At 42.5% G+C, this 23,683-nt stretch overlaps 1 non-coding gene across 1 annotated transcript; it reads right to left on the bottom strand.

The window, feature by feature from the left end:
- Positions 1–21,714: 21,714 nt before the first annotated feature.
- LOC112619931 lies at positions 21,715–21,835 on the bottom strand. Its single transcript, XR_003118408.1, has one exon. It is a non-coding gene; the product is annotated as a small nucleolar RNA SNORA26 (small nucleolar RNA).
- Between the last annotated feature and the right edge of the window lie 1,848 nt (positions 21,836–23,683).

Below are 23,683 nucleotides of genomic sequence, written 5' to 3'. Positions count from 1 at the left end.
AAACACAAGAGAACATACACAATTTCAAACTTTCCATTTATCTGTTTTTGAGCTAGACTGACTTCTAGTTTAGTAAAGGTAATGGAAGTACGATTGCTTAGGTGAAACATTACCATATCGGCACTTTCTGCTTTCTACAAATTCCTGCATTTAAGTAATTTACTGAAAACTAAGCTTGGGAGGAAAAAATGCCCAACCACAGTTTATACTAATGGAATATATGTGAATAGAATTTCTAAATTCTTTAGTTAGTGAATCCCTGAGTATTGACATACATCATCTATAGAAAACAGCCAACAGATCTGTTGAAAGGCACACAAAGGAAACTGCCTTGTAGCTTGTAATTGTTAGAAATATGTCAGCTGCATCAAACTGACAAGTAATCTTTATTTTTTTTTTTTGTTTTTTTTTTGGGACGGAGTCTTGCTCTGTCTCCCAGGCTGGAGTGCAGTGGTGTGATCTCAGCTCACTGCATCTCCACCTCCCGGGTTCAAGCAATTCTCTTGCCTTAGCCTCCAGAATAACTGGGACTACAGGCGTGCACTACCACGCCCAGCTAATTTTTGTATTTTTAGTAGAGACGGGGTTTCACCATGGTGGCCAGGATGGTCTTGATCTCTTGACCTTGTGATCCGCCCTCCTTGGCCTCCCAAAGTGCTGGGATTACAGGGGTGAGCCACTGCGCCAGGCCAAACTGACAGGTAATCTTTTTTTTTGTTTGTTTTTTGTTTTTGAGATGGAGTCTTGTTCTGTTGCCCAGGCTGGAGTGCAGTGGCACAATCTTGGCTCACTGCAAGCTCCATCTCCCAGGTTCATGTCATTCTCCTGCCTCAGCCTCCTGAGTAGCTGGGACTACAGGTGCACGCCAGCACGCCCGGCTAATTTTTTGTATTTTCAGTAGAGACGGGGTTTCACTGTGTTAGCCAGGATGGTCTCGATCTCCTGACCTCGTGATCCACTTGCCTCGGCCTCCCAAAGTGCTGGGATTACAGGCGTGAGCCATTGTGCCCGGCCGAGGACAGGTAATCGTAATGTCGTATTTTGCTGTGCCTTCTCAGAATGAGCAAGGAGTCTTTTCTCCCTCTCAAAGAAGTCAACTGATTTTTAATTAATTAATTAATTAATTTTTGTGCAATCCTCTTCCAGGTGAGCAACTGATTTTGAAAGTTAGAATACCATAGATCTTTTCTGATGTGGGTCAAATGATCTTTTTAAAAGGTATCCACAAAGGGTATCACTGACCCTAAAAAAAGAGCAGTCTTTTCATTTTGTCCTTTCGAACCAGAGACTGGTCATGCAAAATAGGTTTCAGAGGCAAAGCCAATGAGTTTACATTATTCTTAAGTCTGGTGGAGGGTCAACATGTTAACACTGTGAAACAAAAGAGGATGACCTTTTCTAAAAATATGAGTTAGGCCCTGTCTTAGTCCATCTGAGTTGCTATAACAAAATACCTTAGACTATTATAAACAACATAAATGAATAGTTCACAGTTCTGAAGGCTGGCACCAAGATCATGGTGCCAGTAGAGTCAGTGTCTGGTGAGGGCTCTCTGCTTCACAGATAGCACCTTCTTATCGCATCTTCACGTAACAGAAAGGCAAACAGGCTCCCCCAAGTCTCTTTTATTTTACTTATTTATTTTTTTCTGAAATGGAGTTTCTCTCTTGTCGCCCAGGCTGGAATACAATGGCACTATCTCAGCTCACTGCAACCTCTGCCTCCCGGGTTCAAGCAATTCTCCTGCCTCAGCCTCTTGTGTAGATGGGATTACAGGCACCCACCACAACACCCAGCTAATTTTTGTATTTTTAGTAGAGATGGGGTTTCACTGTGTTGGCCAGGCTGGTCTCAAACTCCTGACCTCAGGTAATCCACCAGCCTCGGCCTTCCAAAGTGTTGGGATTACAGGCGTAAGCCACCACGCCTGGCCCAAGTCTCTTTCAGAAAGGCATTAATCCCATTCATCAAGGTGGAACCCTCATGACCTAATCACCTCCCAGATGTCCACCATCCCAACGCCACGGCACTGGGGATTAAGTTTCAACATATGAATTTGGTGGGGTCACAAATCTTCAGGCCATAGTAGGCCCACATCCGTTAGACTTACTCACTTTCTAGAACTGAGTGAGCAAAGCGAATTGCCGACTGCATGATCTCAAGATGTGGCCATGGTGACTGCCTCTTCATCACTTCTCCTTTGCAGTCACCTGTCCTCTAAGATGCAGATGAGGTGAAAATGAAATGTTAAAAGCTAAGGGGGAAAACACAGACTTGGCTTTCCTATCACTTTCTACTCCATTTTAAAATCTGGTTTTATTTATTTATTTATTTATTTTAGAGATAGGGTCTCACTCTGTCACTTAGGCTGGAGTGCAGTGGTGTGATCATGGTTCACTGCAGCCTCAACCTCCTGGGCTCCAGTGATCCTCTCACCCAAGCCTCCCAAGTAGCTGGGACCACAGGCATGCAACACTATGTCTGGCTTATTTTTAAATTTTTTTGTAGAATCGGGGTGTCACTCTGTTGCCCAGGCTGGTCTCGAACTCCTGGCCTCAAGTGATCCTCCCGCCTTGGCCTCCCAAAGTGATTACAGGTATGAGACACCACTGCCCTGCCTGAATCAGTTTTATTTAAAGCTGTCACCATCAGATGTGTGTATGGTGCACTAAAATACTTTATTTTTTTGAAACAGGGTCTCGCTCTGTTGCCCAGGCTGGAGTGCAGTGGTGTGATCTTGGCTCACTGCAGCCTCTGCCTTCCGGGTTCAAGCAATTCTCCCACCTCGGCTGGGATTATAGGGGCACACCACCATGCCCAGCTACATTTTTAGTAGAGACAGGGTTTCACCATGTTGGCCAGGCTGGTCTCGAACTCCCGGCCTCAGGTGATCCATCTGCCTTGGCCTCCCAAAGTGCTGGGATTACAGGTGTGAGCCACCGTGCCTGGCCAATGTTTTTAACTTTAAACCAAAAACATAGTCAGTACACTTTTGAGGACTCAGTAGTGTTCCTTCCAATAAACATTTATTCATTTCAATTTTTTATCACATCCATGGTAGATTTATTATAAATTATTGTGATTCTTTGGAAAAGTATTTATAGAAGTGTGGAAAATAATAAAGAGGCCAAAGTTTACATGGTTAACATATTAGGTAGTTCAATTTTGAATAGACAAAACAATCTTGGGCCTACAGTTCCAGGATAAGAACACTGATAAACTATATCAGAGCTCTGCCACGATGAACAAAGCACCGTGCTTTTGGTACTTTGATCTTCAGTATATTCCCTGCCATATTAACCCATTATGTAGAATGTCTGTATATATTATCTCCTTTAACTCAATCCGGAACAGGGCAAAGATCATTACCCTTGTTTTATTGAGGGAAAAATGGGCACTTTGATATACAAAATGACAGAGCCTGTGTGCACAGAGGTGGAGCCAGCACTTACCGCCACAGCATTCATCCCGCAAGCTTGTTCTTCCTCACTGTCCATGGACTCATCTGGGATCTTAACCCTTTGGCTTCCAAGAAATCATTTAGCAAGACCCATAAACAAATGCTAATGGACTCATGGTAGTCTAGAGGACCATTCCCAGGTGTTATGTATTTTACCTGATCTACCCTACTAGTGGCTTTTATAGTGGATGTTTCACCAAAGCATGAAAGATAGTTTTGTGCTAGCAAGATAATAAAACTGAGCTGTGAAGCAAGAAAGGAGAAATCCATAAAAATTCTAGTGTCCATAAAATTTTATTAGATAGCATAAGAACTCTGGGAATTATTTTTGAAAGATCCTTGTGATTGACCTAACTCTTAATTTTGTGACTGGAGCTGGCCTTGCTTTGGAGCTAGCCACAGGTTTCCTTATCTCCTGCCTCCTCAGTGCTGAGTAACTCAGTGCATTCACTCCCACAGAACTGGACTTTGGAAGGTCTGTTTTTGGCTTTGCCTCCTCTGCAGGTGGGGTGCAACGAAGTCAAGATGCTTCCTCTGGAATAGAGTTAATTCTGGATATCTTAGGAACATATCTGGATTCCAATCTGTGGAATGTCCAAGATTTTTCTTTTTTTTCTTCCTTTTACCATTATCTTCTTATTAAAATTTCTGTGGTGGCATATGCTTGTAATCCTAGCAGTTGGGGATGCTAATGTGGGAGGATTGCTTGGGACGATGAGTTCGAGGATACAGTGAGCCATGATTGTGCCACTGCACTCCAGCCCAGGCAACAGAGCGAGACCCTATCTCAAACAAACAAACAAAAAATTTTCATCAGGTAATTAGCAGTTGGAAAGAGAAGTTAGAAGACGGGGGAACTAGCAATATAAAACAGTATATGGTCCCGATATCTAGGGCTGGGTGTCCGGATGAAGAGTGCTCAGAGAAGCTATTATGGAAAAGTCAGTAATGCAACTGAGCCTTAGTGAATGGATAGGGTTAGGATAGCCTGAGAGGAGAGGAGAAGATGCCACGTCCAATTGTTTTTCTTTCACTTTTATTTTTATTTTTCTTTTTGAGAGAGAGTCTCACTCTGTTGGCCAGGCTGGCGTGCAGTGGCACGACCTCAGCTCACTGCAACCTGTTTCCCGGGCTCAAGCAATTCTGCCTCAGCCTCTGGAGCAGCTGGGATTATGGGCGTGTGCCACCACGCCTGGCTAATTTTTGCAGTTTTAGTAGAGACAGGTTTTACCATATTGGCCAGGCTAGTCTTGAACTCCTGAACTCAGGTGATCTGCCCGCCTCAGCCTCCCAAAGTGCTGGGATTACAGGCGTGAGCACCGCGCCTGGCTTCTTTCTTTTTTTAAGAGACAGGGTCTCATGCTGCCACCCAAGCTTGTGTGTTCAGTGGTGTGGTCATGGCTTACTGTAACCTCCAACTGCTGGGCTCAAGTGATCCTGTCTCAGCCCCCCAAGTAGCTGGAACTACAGGCACACATCACCACAACTGGCTGATTTTTAATTTTTTTTTTTTTTTTTTTTTCTAGAGATGGGGTCTTGCCATGTTGCCCGGGCTGGTCTTGAACTCCTGGGCTCAAGTGATCCTCTCACTTCAGCCTTCTGAGAAGCTGGGATTACAGGTGTGAACCACTGCACTTGGCCAATTCTTTTTGTTGTTTTTGTTTCAGAGAAAATCATATGAATTCTCTTTGAGGTTACACTCTTTTGGACTATGTCTTGGGCAGAACTTTTTCTTTTTTCCTATTTGTTGTGGTATGTTAAAGCAGTGTTTCACTGAAAGCTTTAAGACACCTAGCATCTGAGCATTCTAAATCAGAAAGTCAAATAATCTTGGCTTTCCCATCTGATGGCTGGCCCCTTGGAAGAAGTCATTTAACTTGTCTGGATCTGTTTTCTCATCTGAAAAAATAGGGTTGATATTACCTTCTTCCCAGGCTTACAGAAATTGAGAAATTTGCCTACGTTGAGAAGAACATGGGCCTTCCACTTAGTAAAGAGCTCAGTCAAGAACAATATTCTCTTCCCTCTTCACAGGCCATAAATGATAGATTCGTTTTATAAGTAGGCGACAGCCAGCACGACTCCTGGCAGCATGCATTAAGAATGTGGTAACTCCGCTCAAATGCTTGGCTCTGGAATTTGGGTCAGGCTTCCTGGAAACTCAAGCCTGACCTTTCGCTGGTGGCCACCTGGAGACCCCTCATACTTGTCTGGGAAATGGATAGTGGCACCACAGTTCACATTTCCCAGTACATTGCCATCCACAACCCTCTAGATCCCTTAAACACATGCTAGCTGTCAAGAGAAGTAAAGGACAACAGAATTTAGGACTGAAAAGTGCTGAGTCCAGGCATATATGTTAACAAGTGAGGACATTTGTTAGCCAAGGACAAGTGCATATTGCTAGGTAATCAGAAGTTTTCCACTGAGCTGGTCCAGCTCAGAGCTATAGTAATTTTTCTTATGTATATTTTAATGAATGACTTTCAAAAAGCCCACAGCAGTGCAATCAGATGAGGGATACTTGCTGGTTAAGCCCACTGTCTACCAGGAGAGAGGGAGAGATGGCTTTCTATAATTAAGGCCACTAAGGGGGAGAACCCGGATCTGATTTTGGAGCTTGTTCTAAGTCTAGAAAGCAAAGAAAGGCCCTCTAGCAAGCAAAATAACATCTCTTTAAAAGCTAAATGTAATTTCAGAGTGCATCAGGTACACACCTATAAGTCCTGTGTCCCTATGCTCCAGGGTTTCTGTTGAAAGAATAACAAAAACAAGTGACAAGTAATTCTAGTCAGAGAAACAGAACCAAGGCAAAAAAAAAAAAAAAAAAGAAAAGAGAAAACCCCAAAAAACACACCAAAAAACAAAAAACAAAAAAATGCCAAAAAAACCCACAAAAACCTCCTAAACAAACAAAGAAACCCTCCCCTTGGCCAGGCAGTGGCTCACGCCTGTAATCCCAGCACTTTGAGAGGTCCTGGTGGACGAATCATGAGGTCAAGAGATCGAGACCATCCCGGCCAACATGGTGAAACTTTGTCTCTACCAAAAATACAAAAATTAGCTGGGCATGTGGCGCGCGCCTGTAGTCCCAGCTACTTGGGAGGCTGAGGTGGGAGAATCGCTTGAACCTGGGAGGCGGAGGTTGCAGTGAGCCGAGATCACACCACTGCACCCCAGCCTGGAGACAGAGCAAGACTCCATCTCAAAAAACAAAAAAACAAGGAAAAAAACCCCTCCCTTAAACATCTACTCCTAACACTGGAAGGCGGGAACTTCTGTGAATTTGCTTCAACTACATAACTAGGCTCTTAATGCACAGCAGGGCCGCCATCTTGCAAGTCTGCAAGGGCTTCCATTCTCTGCTTCTTGCTCTAACATTCAGTGACTCAGCAGAGAGGGGGGCTCATGCTGAAGAAGGTGTTTATTCTCTGAGTGATGAGGTTAGCATTGGTGTTGGGGACAGGGAAGAGAAGGTCTTAGAGGTGAGAAAATGATGTTATGGTTACTATCTTCTTTCCCTCTTTTCTTCGCCTTGTCATTAAATGGTGCAGAAAACGGGTCAGCTTTTGGAAGTGTTTGAAAATAGCCTTTTAATGTTTTAGGCAGCTGACTAAACTCTTGTTCAGAGCGGACTTTGGACCAGAAAATGGAATCATCACCTGGGGAAAAGGGAAATTAAAGGCTGTTTTAATTATGTGAAGAAAAACATTGATACAGTACTTTGCTGTTACTTAATGATGATGCTATTTGCAGACTCCCTTTTGATGAAGAAATCAGCCTTCTTAGGAAGGAAGAGGCTTTTTTTTTTGAGATGGAGTCTCAATCTTGAAGTCCAGGCTGGAGTGCAGTGGTGCCATCTCAGCTCACTGCGACCTCCACCTCCTGAGTTCAAGTGATCCTCCCAGCTCAGCCTCCCAAGTAGCTGGGATTACAGACACCCACCACCATGCCTGGCTAATTTTTGTATTTTTAGTAGAGATGGGATTTTGCCATGTTGGCCAGGTGGGTCTTGAGTTCCTGGCCTCAAGTGATCCGCCTGCGTTGACCTCCCAAAGTGCTGGAATTATAGGCATGAGCCACTGTATCCGGCCAGAAGATGAATCTTAAGGCACCTCGGAAAAGGATACCCTAATTAGAATGGAGGATTTGAAAGACGGTAGAGTAAAAGATTTTCTATAGGGAGTGTTTTTTTTGCCCACCCCAAAGCCACAGGGTAAATTTTATCTGCTCCTGAGGTTGATTATATTTCTGAAAGAAGTGATTAGTTGATGAGATGAATCCTGTATCCCCTCCACCACTCTCCACCATATCCAAGTCTGGACTTCCCTTTTGTTTGGTTTTGTTTTCAGTGTAAATAAGATGAGTGTCAAGTATCATTGTATAATATAAGCCAAATCTTAATTTAAATGTCTTTTTGTTGATCAGCCTTTTCAATGGAAAAGTTAATTCTTTAAAAATAACTGAAAGAAAATATTTCAGGGTTTTCAGATAGTCTGTGCTAACTGAACTTATACTGATATATCCACAAATAGTCAACTTAGCTGAAATTTGGCATATATGTTAAAAGTAAGAATGAATTAAAAGCATGTTGTGACACTGCTGGTAACGTAGATATACTTAGTACAGCAAAATCAGGGGACTAAATCATTATTGCAATGCTTTTTAACCTGGGGCCTGTGGATGGTCCTTAGAAGTTCTAATGAACGCCTTGGTATTGAAGGCAAGATTTTGGGTGTCTGTGCTTTTGTCACTGGAGAGGATTGGTAGCTTTCATCAGATTCTTAACAAAAGGATCCGTGTCTCACCAAAAAGTTAAGAACCACAGACATTTGAACATACTCTGTACATTGGACTAAAAAAAAAAATTGATCAAAAGTAACTTACCCTGGCATCCATATCTTCTCTTTCCACTCTGAAAGGCTTAGAATATTAGATATTATAAGATATACAACTTAACTTTCTATTTAGAATTTTAAATTCCAATGCAATGGCTATAAAAATTATTTCACGAATAAAGAAAGTCTATAAAAAAGAGACACACTGGGGCCTGGCGCAGTGGCTCATGCCTGTAATCCCAACACTTTGGGAGGCCGATGCAGGTCGACCACTTGAGGTCAGGTGTTTGAGACCATCCTGGCCAACATGGTGAAACCCTGTCTCTACTAAAAATGCAAAAATTAACTGGAATGGTGGCACACACCTGTAGTCCCAGCTACTCGGGAGTCTGAGGCAGGAGAATTGCTTGAACCCAGGAGGCAGAGGTTGCAGTGAGCTGGGATCACGCCACTGCACTCCAGCCTAGGCGACAGAGCGAGACTCCATCTTAAAAAAAAAAAAAAAAAAAAAGACATATTGCCTTTGACTATGGGATGGTCTTAATGCAGATGAAAATTTTCCTCAGACCTGGTGGACTATGTGGAGGAAGAGGGCGTGTTGTTTGCCCCAGTAGTGCTGTGGGCAAAAAATGCCACCTGGACGCCACTGGGAGGCGCTGTGGTACAGGAAGTGACAGGAACCCAGCATCTACCATTGCCTCAGCTTCCAACTCCTGGGAGACCTTGGACAGGTCACTTAATGTCACTCTGGGTCAATTTTGTTATCTGCAAAATAAAGAATTCTTTTCTCAATGTGTTTCGATGAGACTAAGATGTGATAAATGGCAAAGCACTTTTTTTTTTTTTTTTTGAGACGGAATTTCGCTCTGTCGCCCAGGCTGGAGTGCAGTGGCGTGGTCTTGGCTCACTGCAACCTCTGCTTCCCGGGTTCAAGTGATTCTCCTGCCTCAGTCTCCCGAGTAGCTGGGATTACAGGTGCGCACCACCATGCTGGCTAATTTTTGTATTTTTAGTAGAGACGGGATTTCACCATGTTGGTCAGGCTGGTTTCAAACTCCTGACCTCAGGTAATCTGCCTGCCTCAGCCTCCCAAAGTGCTAGGATTACAGGCGTGAGCCACCTGCACAGCCTGGCAAAGCAGTTTTTAAAACGTGCACCATGGTCATTAAAATAAATATGTAGATAAAGATTGCCAAGATATATTAAGACTAAGGTGCAGAGTAGTAATTTATAGCATGATGGAGTTTGTGTATGAATTTTTACTCAAACATATAGGTGATATATGCATTTTTTTTCTAGAAAAATAAGAGCTGTGGTTATCTTTACGGAATAGACTGGGGGGGGGAGGGAGGCTTTACTCTTCATTTTATTATTTCTATTAAAAATATTAACAGGGGGCCAGTGCTGTGGTTTCTGCCTGTAGTCCCAGCTACTTGGGAGGCTGAGGTGGGAGGAGCCCAGGAGTTTGAGGCTGCAGTGAGCTGTGATGGTGACACTGCACTCCAACCTGGGCAACACAGTAAGATCATGTCTTGAAAAAATATTTAAGCTGGGTGTGGTGGCTCACACCTGTAATCTCAGCACTTTGGGAGGCTGAGACAGGCAGATCTCCTGAGTCCAGGAGTTGGAGACCAGTCTGGCCAACATGGTGAAACCCTGTCTCTATGAAAAAAGAAAAATTAGCAGGGCATGGTGGTGTGAACCTGTAATTCCAGCTACTCAGGAGGCTGAGGCACGAGAATTGCTTGAGCCTGGGAGGTGGAGGTTGCAGTGAGCCAAGAGTGTGTCACTGCACTCCAGCCTGGGCGACAGAGTGAGACCCTACCACAAACACACACAAAAAATAAAAAAAAAAAAATGAAATGTATATAAATATATACTATATAAAAATATAAATATAAAAACATATATATTTATGTAACGTAAAATATACATTGAAATATATATTAATATATATTGTTTATATATTTATATATCTGTATAGTGGGATTATGGGCTGTTTTGTTTTCTCTGTTATTTCCTCTTGAAAAACTAAAAATAATTAAAAAAATTGAAAGACTCTTGGGAAGAGGGTGCTGTGTAGTTGTTAGGGGGGACTGTTATTTTTATTTTTTATTTTTGGAGACGGAGTCTTGCTCTGTCGCCCAGGCTGGAGTGCAGTGGCCGGATCTCAACTCACTGCAAGCTCCGCCTCCCGGGTTTACGCCATTCTCCTGCCTCAGCCTCCCGAGTAGCTGGGACTACAGGCGCCCGCCGCCTTGCCCGGCTAGTTTTTTGTATTTTTTAGTAGAGACGGGGTTTCACCGTATTAGCCAGGATGGTCTCGATCTCCTGACCTCGTGATCCGCCCGTCTCGGCCTCCCAAAGTGCTGGGATTGCAGGCTTGAGCCACCACACCCGGCCAGGGGGGACTGTTATTAATGAAGAATAATCGTAGCTGATTTAAGGCCTGATCATAGGATAGTGTTTACAGGAAGATGCTGCCCAAGGATGAGGAAGCATCCCGGATTCATTCTCTGGTCCCTTAAATAGAGCAAACCAAGTGACGGTTTTCCTCTCCTAAGAAATCTATGTCCCTGGCATGCCATCCTGTGAAACCGTGCTGCTGGATTTATTTGCAGGTAACTGCTTCATGCTGGCACCGCTGGAGAGCATTGCCCCAGCAACTGCCCCCCCTCCCAGTTTTCTCCCCTTTCCGCTGGACCATTCTCTCCTCACATGCAGGCCTTCCCTAACTCTTGCCTTTCTCATTTGCATTTTCAGAAAACCCTCTCTTGACCCTAACTTCTTTGTCTCGTTGCTTTCTTTCATTCACTGGGTTCTCTAAAGAGGATTCTGTACTGTACTGTCTCTCTCCAGGTCCTCTCCTCCCATTCTCTCTGTCAGCTTTGTTTTTTTATTGAGACAGAATCTCGTTCTGTCACCCAGGCTGGAGTGATTGGTGCAATCTCAGCTCACTGCAACCTCCAGCTCCTGGGTTCAAGTGATTCTCCTGCCTCAGCCTCCCGAGTAGCTGGGATCGCAGGTGCGTGCCACCACACCTGGCTAATTTTTTTGTATTTTTAGTAGAGATGGGGTATTGCCACATTGGCCAGGTTGGTCTTGAACTCCTGGCCTCAAGTGATCCACCCACCTCAGCCTCCCAAGTGCTGGGATTACAGGCAAGGGACACTGCGCCTCGCCCTTCCTGCTGTCTTAATGCCCCAGGGCTGGGGCATCTCTGCTCCTCTTCACACTCACTCTCCAGGGGCCCTCTTCCAGTCTCAGGGGCTTAAACTCCATACACATATATGGCCTCAACTCCTAAATTTGGACCTTTTTTTCTGAATTCCAGAGCTATCTATTCATCTCCTCTTGGATGTCTAATATGCAATAAAAAATCAACACGACCAAAGCTGGACTCCTGAGTCACCACACCTTCCTGTCCTTCAACTTGCTCATCCCATAGGCTTCCCTCTATTGCTCAGACTAAACGTTTTGTAGTCATGCTTTACTTCTCAGTTTTTCCCACCCCCTATGTTGCATATATCAGCAAATCCTGTTGGCTCTCCCTTCAAAATATATCCAGAATCTGACCCCTTCCCATTGTCACAGCTACCCCCTTGTCTAAGCCCCTCTAGCTCTTGTTTGGGTAATTGCAATAAACTGCTCATTGGTATCCATGTTACCATCCCGTAACAGAGTATTCTGAGCAGCTCAAGAGATCACTTTGTTTATTTTTGTTTTTTGATTTGTAGTCATTCCATTTAACTTTAATTTAATTTTTATTTTTTTTAGATATGAGGTCTCACTTGTTGCCCAGGCGGGGCTGGAACTGCTGGCCTCAAGTGATCTTCCTGCCTTGGCCTCCCAAAGTGCTGGGATTACAGGCATGAGCCACTGTGTAATTTTTATTTTAGATTTGAGGGTACATATGCAGGTTTCTTTTCTTTTCTTTTTTTTTTTTTTTTTGAGATAGAGTCTTGCTCTGTCGCCCAGGCTGGAGTACAGTCGCACGATCTCAGCTCACCGCAAGCTCTGCCTCCCAGGTTCACACTATCCTCCTGCCTTAGCCTCCCGAGTAGCTGGGACTACAGGCACCTGCCACCATGCACGGCTAATTTTTTTGTATTTTTAGTAGAGACGGAGTTTCACTGGCTTAGCCAGGATGGTGTCAATCTCTGGACGTCGTGATCCACCTGCCTTGGCCTCCCAAAGTGCTGAGATTACAGGCTTGAGCCACCGCACCCGGCCCATATGCAGGTTTCTTACAAGCGTGTATTATGTGATGCTGAGGTTTGGGCTTCTACTGATCCTGTCACCCATATATTTTCAGCCGTTGTCCCCCTCTCTCCCTCCCTCCCCCCTTTTGAAGTCCCCAGTGTCTATGGTTCTTGTCTTTATGTCTGCATGTACCCAGGGCTTAGCTCCCACTTATATGTGAGAACATGTAATATTTGGTTTTGTGTTTCTGGGTTGGTTTGCATAGAAAAATGGTCTCCAGCTGCATCCACATTGATGGAAAGGACATGCTTTTATTCTTTTTAATGGCTGCATAGTATTCTATAGAGTATATGCACCACATTTTCTTTATCCAATCCATTGTTGATAGGCACCTGGGTTGATTCCATGTTTTTGCTAAAGTGAATAGCATGGCAGTGAACATACAAGTGCATGTCTTTTAAAAAATATTCCCCAGAACTAAGCAGAATATGTGTCTTTGTGGTAGAACAATCTATTTTCCTTTGGATATATATCCAGTAATGGGATTGCAAGGTCAAATGGTAGTTCTGTTGTTAGTTCTTTGAGAAATCTCCAAACTGCTTTCCACAGGGGCTGAATTAATTTACATTCCCACTAACCGTGTGTGAGCACTCCCTTCAAAGAGATCATTTTGAAACATAAGTCAGATCATGTCTCTCTTCTGCTTGAAATCCTTCAATGGATCCCCTTGTTGCTGAGAATAAAAGCCCAAGTCCTAAAGCGCTACATGATGTACCCTCCTCTCACTCTGTCACACTCACCTCCTCTGCTCTCTGCCTTGATGTCACGGATTCAGCCACGCTGGACTCCTTGCTATTCCTTATAGATGACACACATGTTCTCAGCCCAAGACCATTGCACTTACTGTTCTTTCTGCCTAGAATGTTCTTCCTCCAGGTCTCACCTCTCGTCTTCCAGTTTTGTGTTTATATGCCACCTAATCCATGAAGCCTACTCTGACAACCCCATTTACAATAGCAATGCACACCTGACTTCTTCCACCCACATTCCCTATGCCACTTTCTCTGTTTTACCTTTTCCTAAAGTGCTTACCATCTAACACATGCATACCTAGATATATACATGCACATATGCATACATGTATGCACACATGTATACACACATGTATGTATAGCTACTTGCTTGTCTGTTGTCTGTCTTTCCCATGAGAGTATCAGCTTCATTAATATGGGAGCTTTATTTTGTTCCCTGCTGTATTCCTGGTGCCTAGAATAGTGGCACATTATAGGCTGTCAATATATATTCACTGAATGAGTGAATGAACTGTCTAAATTTTCCCCACCCCCAAGGCAAGTGGCAGGAGCAGAAATTTTAAAGCATTATTTTGGTTGCCTTCTGCTTGATGTGAGCTGGCCAGCTGGTTACCCTGTGAAATGGGAGGAGCCTTCTTATTCCTTTCCAAAACTGAGGCTGGTCAGGGACCACATAGTTCCTCCAAGTTATGGGCTCACAGGGATTCTCATGGGACATTTAGTCAGCACATCTTCCCCTTTGATCTCCCACAGCATACTTGGGGAGCCAACATTTATGTCTATCTGTGAGCCTGGCCCACAGCCTGCTTTGCCTTCAGATGTATCAATGTTTGGCTTTTGGGTAGAGATGCCAAACAAGGAAAAGAAGATTGTTATTGGGGCTAGGAATTACTTCCAAAAGCCAAATGTGAGAGAAGTGCTACCACAAAGGTTAGCACACACAAATAGCCTGAAAACTGGCTGGAACAATTCTGCTTGCTACAAATAGAGATGAAAAGACATTTCTAAATGTAGTCCCAAACAACCATACTGCCAGAATTGGAAGGGCATTCCTTTCCCTCCCTCCTTTTCCCCTCCCTTCCTTCCTTTCTTCCTCCCTCAAAGAGGACACGAAGGGCCAGTGAAATGAGACAAATCTCCAGGGTCACACAGTTAGTGGCAGAGTCAGACCCAAAACTCAGGTTTCCTAATTCTTACTCTTTACAATATACTATTGTGGTGCCTTCCCAGTAAGCAAGGGAATAGTAAGAAAAAATTTCAATTAAATATACTAGAGAAGTTAATTGCTTAGTTCTCAAAAAGCTCAGTGCTGGTGAACAACTAGCCAGAGTGTCACCCAAGAGATGGAAAAATGGACATTTCCAGCTGGGCGCAGTGGCTCATACCTGTAATCCCAGCACTTTGGGAGGCTGAGGTGGGTGGATCGCTTGAGCTCAGGAGCTCAAGACCAGCTTGGGCAACATGGTGAAATCCTGTGTCTACAAAAAATACAAAAATTATCTACAAAAATTACAAAAATTAGCTGGGTATGGTGGCATATGCTTATAGTCCCAGCTACTTGGGAGGCTGAGTTGGAAGGATGACTTGAGCCTGGGAGGCGGAGGTTACAGTGAGCTGAGATCACGCCACTGCATTCCAGCCTGGGCGACAGAGCCAGACCCTGTCTCAAAAAAAAAAAAAAGTTTTTAATGGTGTAACAATATATCTATATTTATATGTATCTTTGTAATAGATACATATATAGAATGCACATAAAATTTGGAATACTCATCCTCAGGATACACAGATTCTCCAAAGAAGCTACTTAGACATGGTGCCTGGAAGTCCTGGAAGCCAAATCCATGATTTAACTCCAGTGACTACATTCTACACCATCATGCGATAGAAGATAAGACTAAAATATATTTTTTGTATTTTCTTTATAGTTTTGTGACCTTTGTAACAAGGGAGCTTTGGCATGATAGTCATCTTAAATAAATCAAAACATGATTTAATAAAAATGCCATTTTACAAAACTGTAAAACTCTTAGCAGGAAACATAGGTGTAAATCTTCATGACATTGGAGTAGGCAACAGTTCCTTAAATATGACACCAAAGGCATAAGCAACAAAAGAAAAAATAGGTCAATTAAACTTTATCAAAATAAAAAACTGTGCATAAAAAGACTATCAAGAAAGCAGGAAACCTGGGCATGGTGGCTCATCCATGTAATACCAGCACTTTGGGATCCTGAGGTGGGAGGATCACGTGAGGCCAGGAGTTTGAAACCAACGTGGGTAACTTAGTGAGACCTCATCTCTGCAAAAAAATTTTTTTTTAATTTAAAAATTAGCTGGGCATGGCGGTGTGCCTGTAGTCCCAGTTACTCAGAAGGCTGAGGTGGGAGGATCACTTGAGCCCGGGAGGTCGAGGCTGCAGTGGAGTCATGATTGTACCACCACTGCACTGCAGCCTGGGGACCCTGTCTCAAAAAAAAAAAAAAAAAAAAAAAAAAAAGAAAAAAAAATAGAGCAGATAACTCACAGAATGGGAGAAAACATTTGTAAATAAAATATTTGTAAATGTTATCTCTGATCAGGATCTGGTATCAAAAATATATTTAAACAACTCATAAAAGAATAAAAAGACAATTGCATTTAAAAATGGGCAAAGAATGTGAACAGACATTTCTCCAAAGCAGATATACAAATGACCAATAAGAACATAAAAGGATGCTCAACATCATTAGTCATTAGGGAAATAAATCAAAACCACAGTGAGATACCACTTCACACCCACTGGGATGGCTATAATTAAAAAAAAAAAAAAGAAACACCAGAAAATAAGTGTTAGCAAGGATGTCGAGAAATTAGAACACTCATAACATTGCTGGTGGGAAGACAAAATCCTCAGCCACTTTAGGAAATAGTCTGGCAGTTCCTTAAAAGGTTAAAGTTACCTTATAACCCAGAAATTCCATTCCTGAATAAATACTCAAGACAACCGAAAACATACATTCATACAAGAACTTGTGCATGAATGCTCATAGCAGCATTGCTCATAACAGCATTACTCATGAATGCTCATAACAGCATTACTCACAATAGTCAAAAGAAGGAAACAGCCCAAATGGCCACCAGCCGATGAATGGATAAACAAAATGTGGCACACAGTGGAATATTATTTAGCCATAAAAAGAAACGAAGTACTGATGCATGCTAGAACATGAATGAACCTTGAAAACATTATGCTAAGCTAGAGAAGCCAGAGAGAAAGGGCCACATACTATATGATTACATTTATAGGAAATATCCAGAATAGGCAAATCCAGAGACACAAAGTAGATTAGTGATTGCCGGGAAATGGATGGAGGGAGGAATTGGGAGCAAGTGCTAACAGGTATAGGGTTTATTCTTGGTGTGATGGAAATGTTCTGCAGTTAGAGAGTGATGATGGTTGCATAACTCCATGAATTTGCCACTGAATTATACATTTCAAAATGGTTAGAATTGTGAAAATTTTATCTCAATAAAAAATGGTATTTTACAAGCTTTAAGCGATACATATATTTGAATCATCTAATTTAAATTAAGTTTCTGTGTTCTGTTTTTTTTTTAAAGAGATAGGGTCTTGCTCTGTTGCCCAGGCTGCAGTGCAGTGGCACAATCTTAGCTTACTTCAGCCTCAAACGCCTGGACTTAAGCGATCCTCCTGCCTCAGCCTCCCAAGTAGCTGAGACTACAGGCCTGTGCCACCACACCTGACTAATTTTGAAAATTTTTTTGTAGTGATGGGGTCTCACTATGTTCCCTAGGCTTGTCTCGAAATCCTGGGCTCAAGTCATCCTCCTGCCTTGGCCTCCCAAAGTGTTCGGATTATAGGCACAAGCCACCACACACAGGCTTCTGAGTTCTTTATTGCAAGCAAGCTTTGTTTCTTTTTTATATTCTGTCAGGGTTTGATTTTGAGGCATCTCCAGGTTGGGGTTTGGGCATATGCTTGTTGAATTTTATGTGGTTGTTATACCTCACCTCCTGCCCAGCTAGTTCATAGTCTCACTTTCAGAAGGTAGTAACGAAATCTGGCCTTCACTAAAATCATGTCTACCGAATGGCAAAACGCTGGTGAATTTCATTAAAAAAATCAAGCTGCAAAAACTAGACTCTTAGAAGTCAAGATTGTGGTTGCCCTTGGTCGGGGATGCAGATGACAATAATTTGTAAGGAAACATGAGGGAGGTTTCTGCAGTGCTAAGGATATTCTATTTTTGGATCTGGATGCTGGTTACAGGGGTGTGTTTGAATTGTGAAAATTCATCTTGTGGTACACTTACACAATGTGCACTGTTCTGCATGTTTGTTATACTTCAATACCAAGTTCATAATTCAGTTCAACCTCCAGATAGGTATGTATGATATCAACAAATTGGTGTAATTAACTGGGTACCAGAGTTCACTGACTTGGCCTGCTGCCTTTGAGATGACACCTGGCCATGGCCATGGATTCGAAAAGGTTTTGTTTCCATGGACAGCTGCATAGGTCAGAGCTCTGCATCAGGGCCCTGTTATCCTCACCATCTCCTAACAATGGATTTCAACAGCAAGGCCGTGTCTCAGCTGTGCCTCCTATGTATTGGGGCTGCTGGAATATAAACCCCTGGAGGAGGTGATGCTCTGAGTCAGGAGTAGCACTACCAGGCAGGCGTACCCCACTCCCTGCTCTGCCACTGGTGCCAGACCCCCAGAAACTATCACAGTGCTTGCCCTTTCCACCTGGACCCAGAGATGCCATGGTGGGTACCCATGACAAACTGACCCAACTGGCATTCTAGTGGGCTCAGGCTCACAGTACTAGATCTAAAATATTCCATGCTAAATGTATTTCAGCATTAAGATATTTCTGAATTTTAGAAAGATGATATGTAGCATTTAGTATATCTTATACCATACTGGCAACATGGTCTGGGGTAGCTTTCTGTAATCAGACAGTGAATTTTTCCACTAAATGGAATAAAGACTACAAATAGTCTCTCGTCAATTCAGTCCAAGGTGTGCTACCAAATGAGTCTGTGTCAAACTTCAAAAAGTTTTCTAGGCTGGGCGCAGTGGGTCATGCCTGTAATCCCAGCACTTTGGGAAGTGGAGGTGGGAGGATCACTTGAGTCCAGGAGTTCAAGACCAGCCTGGGCAACATGGTGAAACCCCATCTCTACAAAAAAAAAAAAAAAAAAAATCAACCAGATGTGTTGGCATGTTCTCATAGTCCTAGCTACTCGGTAGGCTGAGGTGGGAGGATCACCTGAGCCCAGGAGGTCAAGTCTGCAGTGAGCTGTGATTGTACCACTGCGCCCCAGCCTGAGTAACAGGGCGAAAATGTGCTTTAAAAAAAAAAACCAAAAAACGTTTTTTTTGGTATTCAGTTTGGGGATTTTGGAATTGCTCATGAGGGAGAACATGAGTCTGTCTCAGTCAGTTTCACCACTAAATAAATGAGTTTTAGTTCTTTCTCGACAGAGGTTCATGGGCAGAGGTGCTGAGTGGCACCTCTGGGGAAAGGTTTACTATGGGGAGGAATTTCACAATTAACTCAGGCTCCAGCTGTGCCTCTAGGTCGGTTAATGTAGGTGGATGAGTGGCAAGATGATAACCTTGAAGGGACAGAGATGCCTGGGTAGCGCAATCCTTTTTTGGATTCTACTCTCCTCTGTAGCACCTGCTATGCTGTCAATGCTTGTTAACATTTCATTGATTTCTGTAGCACATTAGGGCCTTCCTGGAGTATTCAACCATAGCCAAGTTTATAATGTAAAATTTCTGGAGACTAATATTTATCTAAATTAAGTTAATTATAGGGATGATAAAGCTCACTTAGACATGTGTTTTGAAGAGATTAGAGTTGAATTTCCTAAACAAGAAGCAAGGGAAACCTTTCCTAGAAAATCGATTTGCCATCCTTCATGCTGATCATTTATGGGACATAAGTTCACTGTGGGAATGGCTTCTAAATGCCTCTGTTCAGAACCCTCTATTGGAGTGAGAGGAGAATAAAGAGACAGTTCTCACTTCACACTGGGAGAGTGTTCTCCTGCAGTCCCAAACGTAAATCTTGGTGTAAACTCTTTAAAAGGAGCAGTAAAGAAGGTGATGGTAAGAGCTCATATATGTGTGTCTAGGGATGAAAGATGGTAGCCAAAGGGAGGGAGTAGTTTGTAAGCTGATTCCAGTTGTAGCTGATAATTACATTTTACTGTGTTGTCATTTTTTTTTTTTTTTTTTTTGGTTTTTGAGACAGAGTCTCGCTCTGTCGCCCAGGCTGGAGTGCAGTGGCACGATCTCAGCTCACTGCAACTTCTGCCTCCCGGGTTCAAGCTATTCTTCTGCTTCAGCCTGCTGAGTAGCTGGGAGTACAGGCACCCGCCACCACACCTGACTAATTTTTGTATTTTTAGTGGGGATGGAGTTTCACCATGTTGGCCATGCTGGTCTTGAAATCCTGACCTCAAGTGATCTGCCTGCCTCAGCCTCCCAAAGTGCTGGGATTACGGGCATGAGCCACCGCGCCCAGCCTGTGTTGTCATTTTTATGGGTTGTGACAACCTCAGAAACCTTCCTGCCTTCCCCTTGTCACTACCATCATCTTTTTCCTATCATTAAATTTCATTTTGATTAGTTTAATAGATGTTTACTGCATGATTTTCATTGAAGATGCTACAAAAATGGTAGGTGTTGGAGAAATGAAACTAAGACCTGGTCTTTGCTCTTTGTATCAGTCCGTTCTTGCACTACTATAAGGAAATACCTGAGACTGCGTAATTTGTAAAGAAAAGAGGTTTACTTGGCTCATCGTTCTGCAGGCTGTATAGGAAGCATGATGCTTGGCTTTTGGGGAGCTCTCAGGAAACTTACAATCATGGTAGAAGGCAAAGGGGAAGTCAACACTTAACATGACTAGAACAGAGAAAGAGAAAGCAGGAAGGGGAGGTGCTGCACACTTTTAAATGACCAGATCTCATGGGAACTACTACCACGAGAACAGCACCAAGAGGAAAATCCACCTGATCCAATCACCTCCAACACTGGGAATTAAAACTGACATGAGATTTGGGCAGGGACACTCATCCAAACCATTTCCTCTCTAAAGTTTATAGTCTGGTGAGGTAGACAAATAAATTAATAGTTATGTATGTACAGTAAGATATGTTTCTAAGTCTTGATATAGAAGTATTCATAAAGTGTTATGGGAGCACAGAGGGGATATCCAAATCAGCCCGAGTTAGAGGTAGGGAGAGCTTCTAATGAAAAATAATTTTTTTTTTTTGAGATGGAGCCTCGCTCTGTTGCCCAGACTGGAGGGCAGTGGTGTGATTTTGGCTCACTGCAACCTCTGCTTCCTGGGTTCAAGCACTTCTCCTGCCTCAACATCCTGAGTAAGTGGGATTATAGGCACCTGCCACTATGCCCATTTGATTTTTGTATTTTTACTAGACATGGGGTTTTGCCATGTTGGCTAGGCTGGTCTTGAACTCCTGACCTCAGGTGATCCGCTGCCTTGGCCTCCCAAATTCCTGGGATTACAGTTGTGAGTCACTGCACCCAGCGAAAATGATGCTTTTGAATTGACTTTTATTGCCTAACATTTAAAAAAATTTAAATAAAATGCACAGATTGTGATATAGCTCAATCAATTTTGACAATTGTATACATCCGTATTGACACCACCTCAATAGAGATATAAATCATAGTCATTTTCATCAACACAGAAAGTTCCTTTGTACTTCTTTCCAGCCAGTATCCCACCCCCAGCCACCTCCTCAGAGGCCACCAGATGAACTGCCTTTGGCCTGGGCATTTACAATTAGGAGGAGTGGTGGAAGGGCAGGTCCATGGAGGGAACAGTGTACAAAGGCATGGATGTGTGAGAGATTGTGGCACATGTAAGGGATCTCCAGCCCTCTGATCTCATCTTTTTGGGCTGAGGGCAAGTCATCTTTGTTAAATGAATGTTTGACAGAGATGAGGCTAAGTGCCAGGTCACCAAGGGATGGGACATTCAAGCAACTTGACTTTCATCCTGTAAGACAAAGGGGGCCATGGAAGGGTTTCAGGCAGGGTAGTGGTCTTCATGGTACACTAAGACTTTGATTTAATTAATTAATTATTTTAGAGACAGCGTCTTGCTCTGTCACCCAGTCTGGAGTGCAGTGGTGCAATCATAGCTCACTAAAGTCTTGAACTCCTAAGGCTCAAGTGATTCTCCCACCTTAGCCTCCCAAGTAGCTCAGACTACAGGTGTGCACCATCATGCTCAGCTTAAATGACCTTTTAAGCAGAGAAAACTTAAATGTCTCACTTGTTCTGTGAACTATATACAATTATCACAAAGGTGCTTAAATTGTGATAAATTTTTTTTTTTTTCTGGTTAAGCTGTGACTCCAGACAGGATCTACAGAGTTTTACAATCTCGTCTCCGGGTTCTATGGATAATTACTTTAGCTTTCTGTGTTAGTCTCTTAAAGAACTGTGAACTTGCATTTTAAAGTTCAAATGGTTAAAACATTTTGAGGGCAAAGTTCTGTTTTATTGGTAGGAAACTGTTAAATTCATTCTTCTGTAAAAGAGAGTTATCAGTCCTTTTATGTGAGGAGGGACAAATATCTAATTAAAAAAATTCTGCTTGACATCAAACAATTGATCACATATTTCAATGAAGACAAAGTTTTATGCTCAGTGATAGTGTTGGATGGTGTCTGCATTTAAAATGCTCTTTCATATTAATTCAATATGTCATTGATGTCTGTCTTTGATTTACACAAAGCAGTCAGAGATGTTTCTTTTCTGTAGGGAGAATCTCAAAGGCAGAAGCCGAACTGACACTACAGAAGAAACGAAATAAGACTCATTACGACTTTTTGAGAGAGTGTTTGGTGCAGTGTCTTCTGATTAAATTGATAGTTCATTTGCTTTTGAGACATAAAAGGGAAAGCAGTTACCTGAAAGAAACTTCCAGTCTCTGCAGCAAGGTGGCCTACCTTTGGAAGTTCGTAGTCTAATGTTGACTGGTTGGTTTTGGGAATTGCTTCTGCCACCTTTCAACAAAGGAAACATTCGAATGCAAATTTATGTTTAAAATTACATTGTTTTTCATACTTTGAAAAGTGAACTTGGAGGAGTAACACTGGGTCTCAGTATTTTTATGCAAAAATTAAGGGAGTATAGACAATGAAAGCAACCCAGAAAGACACATTGAAAAAGAAAGTTAAATACAGTGACATACTATCTGAAAAGAACTAAAAGACGTTAAGAAACTGGTAAAAGACATGAAAGAGCATTATTCATCAGAATTCGAAAAACTTACAAATAGGGCAACAGAATTCAAGAAATAAGTAGAAATGAAAAGAAAAAAAATCATTTTAAAAACGACAACCAAACCAGAAGAAACTCTAGAGCAAATAGACATAAGAGAAGGCAAAAAGAAGTATAAGTTCAAAGAAATGACAAAAAACATTGAAGAAGAGTGACAAATACAGATCAGAAAGATCTGGAATATGGATAGAGTCCCTGAAGCGAAAGAAGACCAAAGAAAGGGAACAGAATGAGTACTAGAACTGAAAGTCAAGAAAACTTGCCTGGCCAGGGCAATGGCTCACACCTGTAATCCCAGCACTTTGGGAGGCTGAGGCACGAGGCGAGTGCATCACTTGAGGCCAGGAGTTTGAGACCAGCTTGGGCAACATAGTGAGACCCTGTCTCTACAAAAAATTTAAACATTAAAAAAAAATTACCTGGGTGTTGTGGTGTATGCCTGTAGTCCCAGCTACTCAGGAGGCTGAGGTGGGAGGATGGCTTGAGCCTGGGAGGTCGAGGCTGCAGTGAGCTGAGATTGCACCACTGCATTCCAGCCTGAGTAACAGAGCCAGACCCTGTCTCAAAAAGAAAAAAAAAAAAAAAAAAAAAACAGAAAGAAAAATAAAAAATACTTTCCTGATATATTTCCTGAAGTATTTTGAAATACAGATTGAAAAAGTACACCATGTACCTAAACATATTGACCCAGTGCTATTCTAGAAAGTATTTTAGGACATATTCTAGAAAAATTATTGGACTTCAAAGGAAAATAAACATTTCTCTTTTTTAGCAATATATTTGGCTTTCAAAAAATTTCTGTAAGCATTTAGACACAAATGGCATGTGACTTATGAAGAAAAGAAAATTAGATTATTATCAGACTTTTTGACAGAATAGATTTATGCCAAAATAAAATGGGATAACATACTTAAGATACCCAAGGATATCAAGTGTGAGGGAAAGACCTTCTATCCAGTAAGATTGACACAAACTGTGATCAACATACAAGAACTACGGACCTCTTGTTCTTACGGGCTTTTGTTAAA

This window comes from Theropithecus gelada, chromosome 2, assembly GCF_003255815.1.
Source record: "Theropithecus gelada isolate Dixy chromosome 2, Tgel_1.0, whole genome shotgun sequence".
NCBI lineage: Eukaryota > Metazoa > Chordata > Mammalia > Primates > Cercopithecidae > Theropithecus > Theropithecus gelada.
The sequence above is the reverse complement of the archived record's forward strand: the minus strand, read 5'-3'. Positions and strand labels throughout refer to the sequence as shown.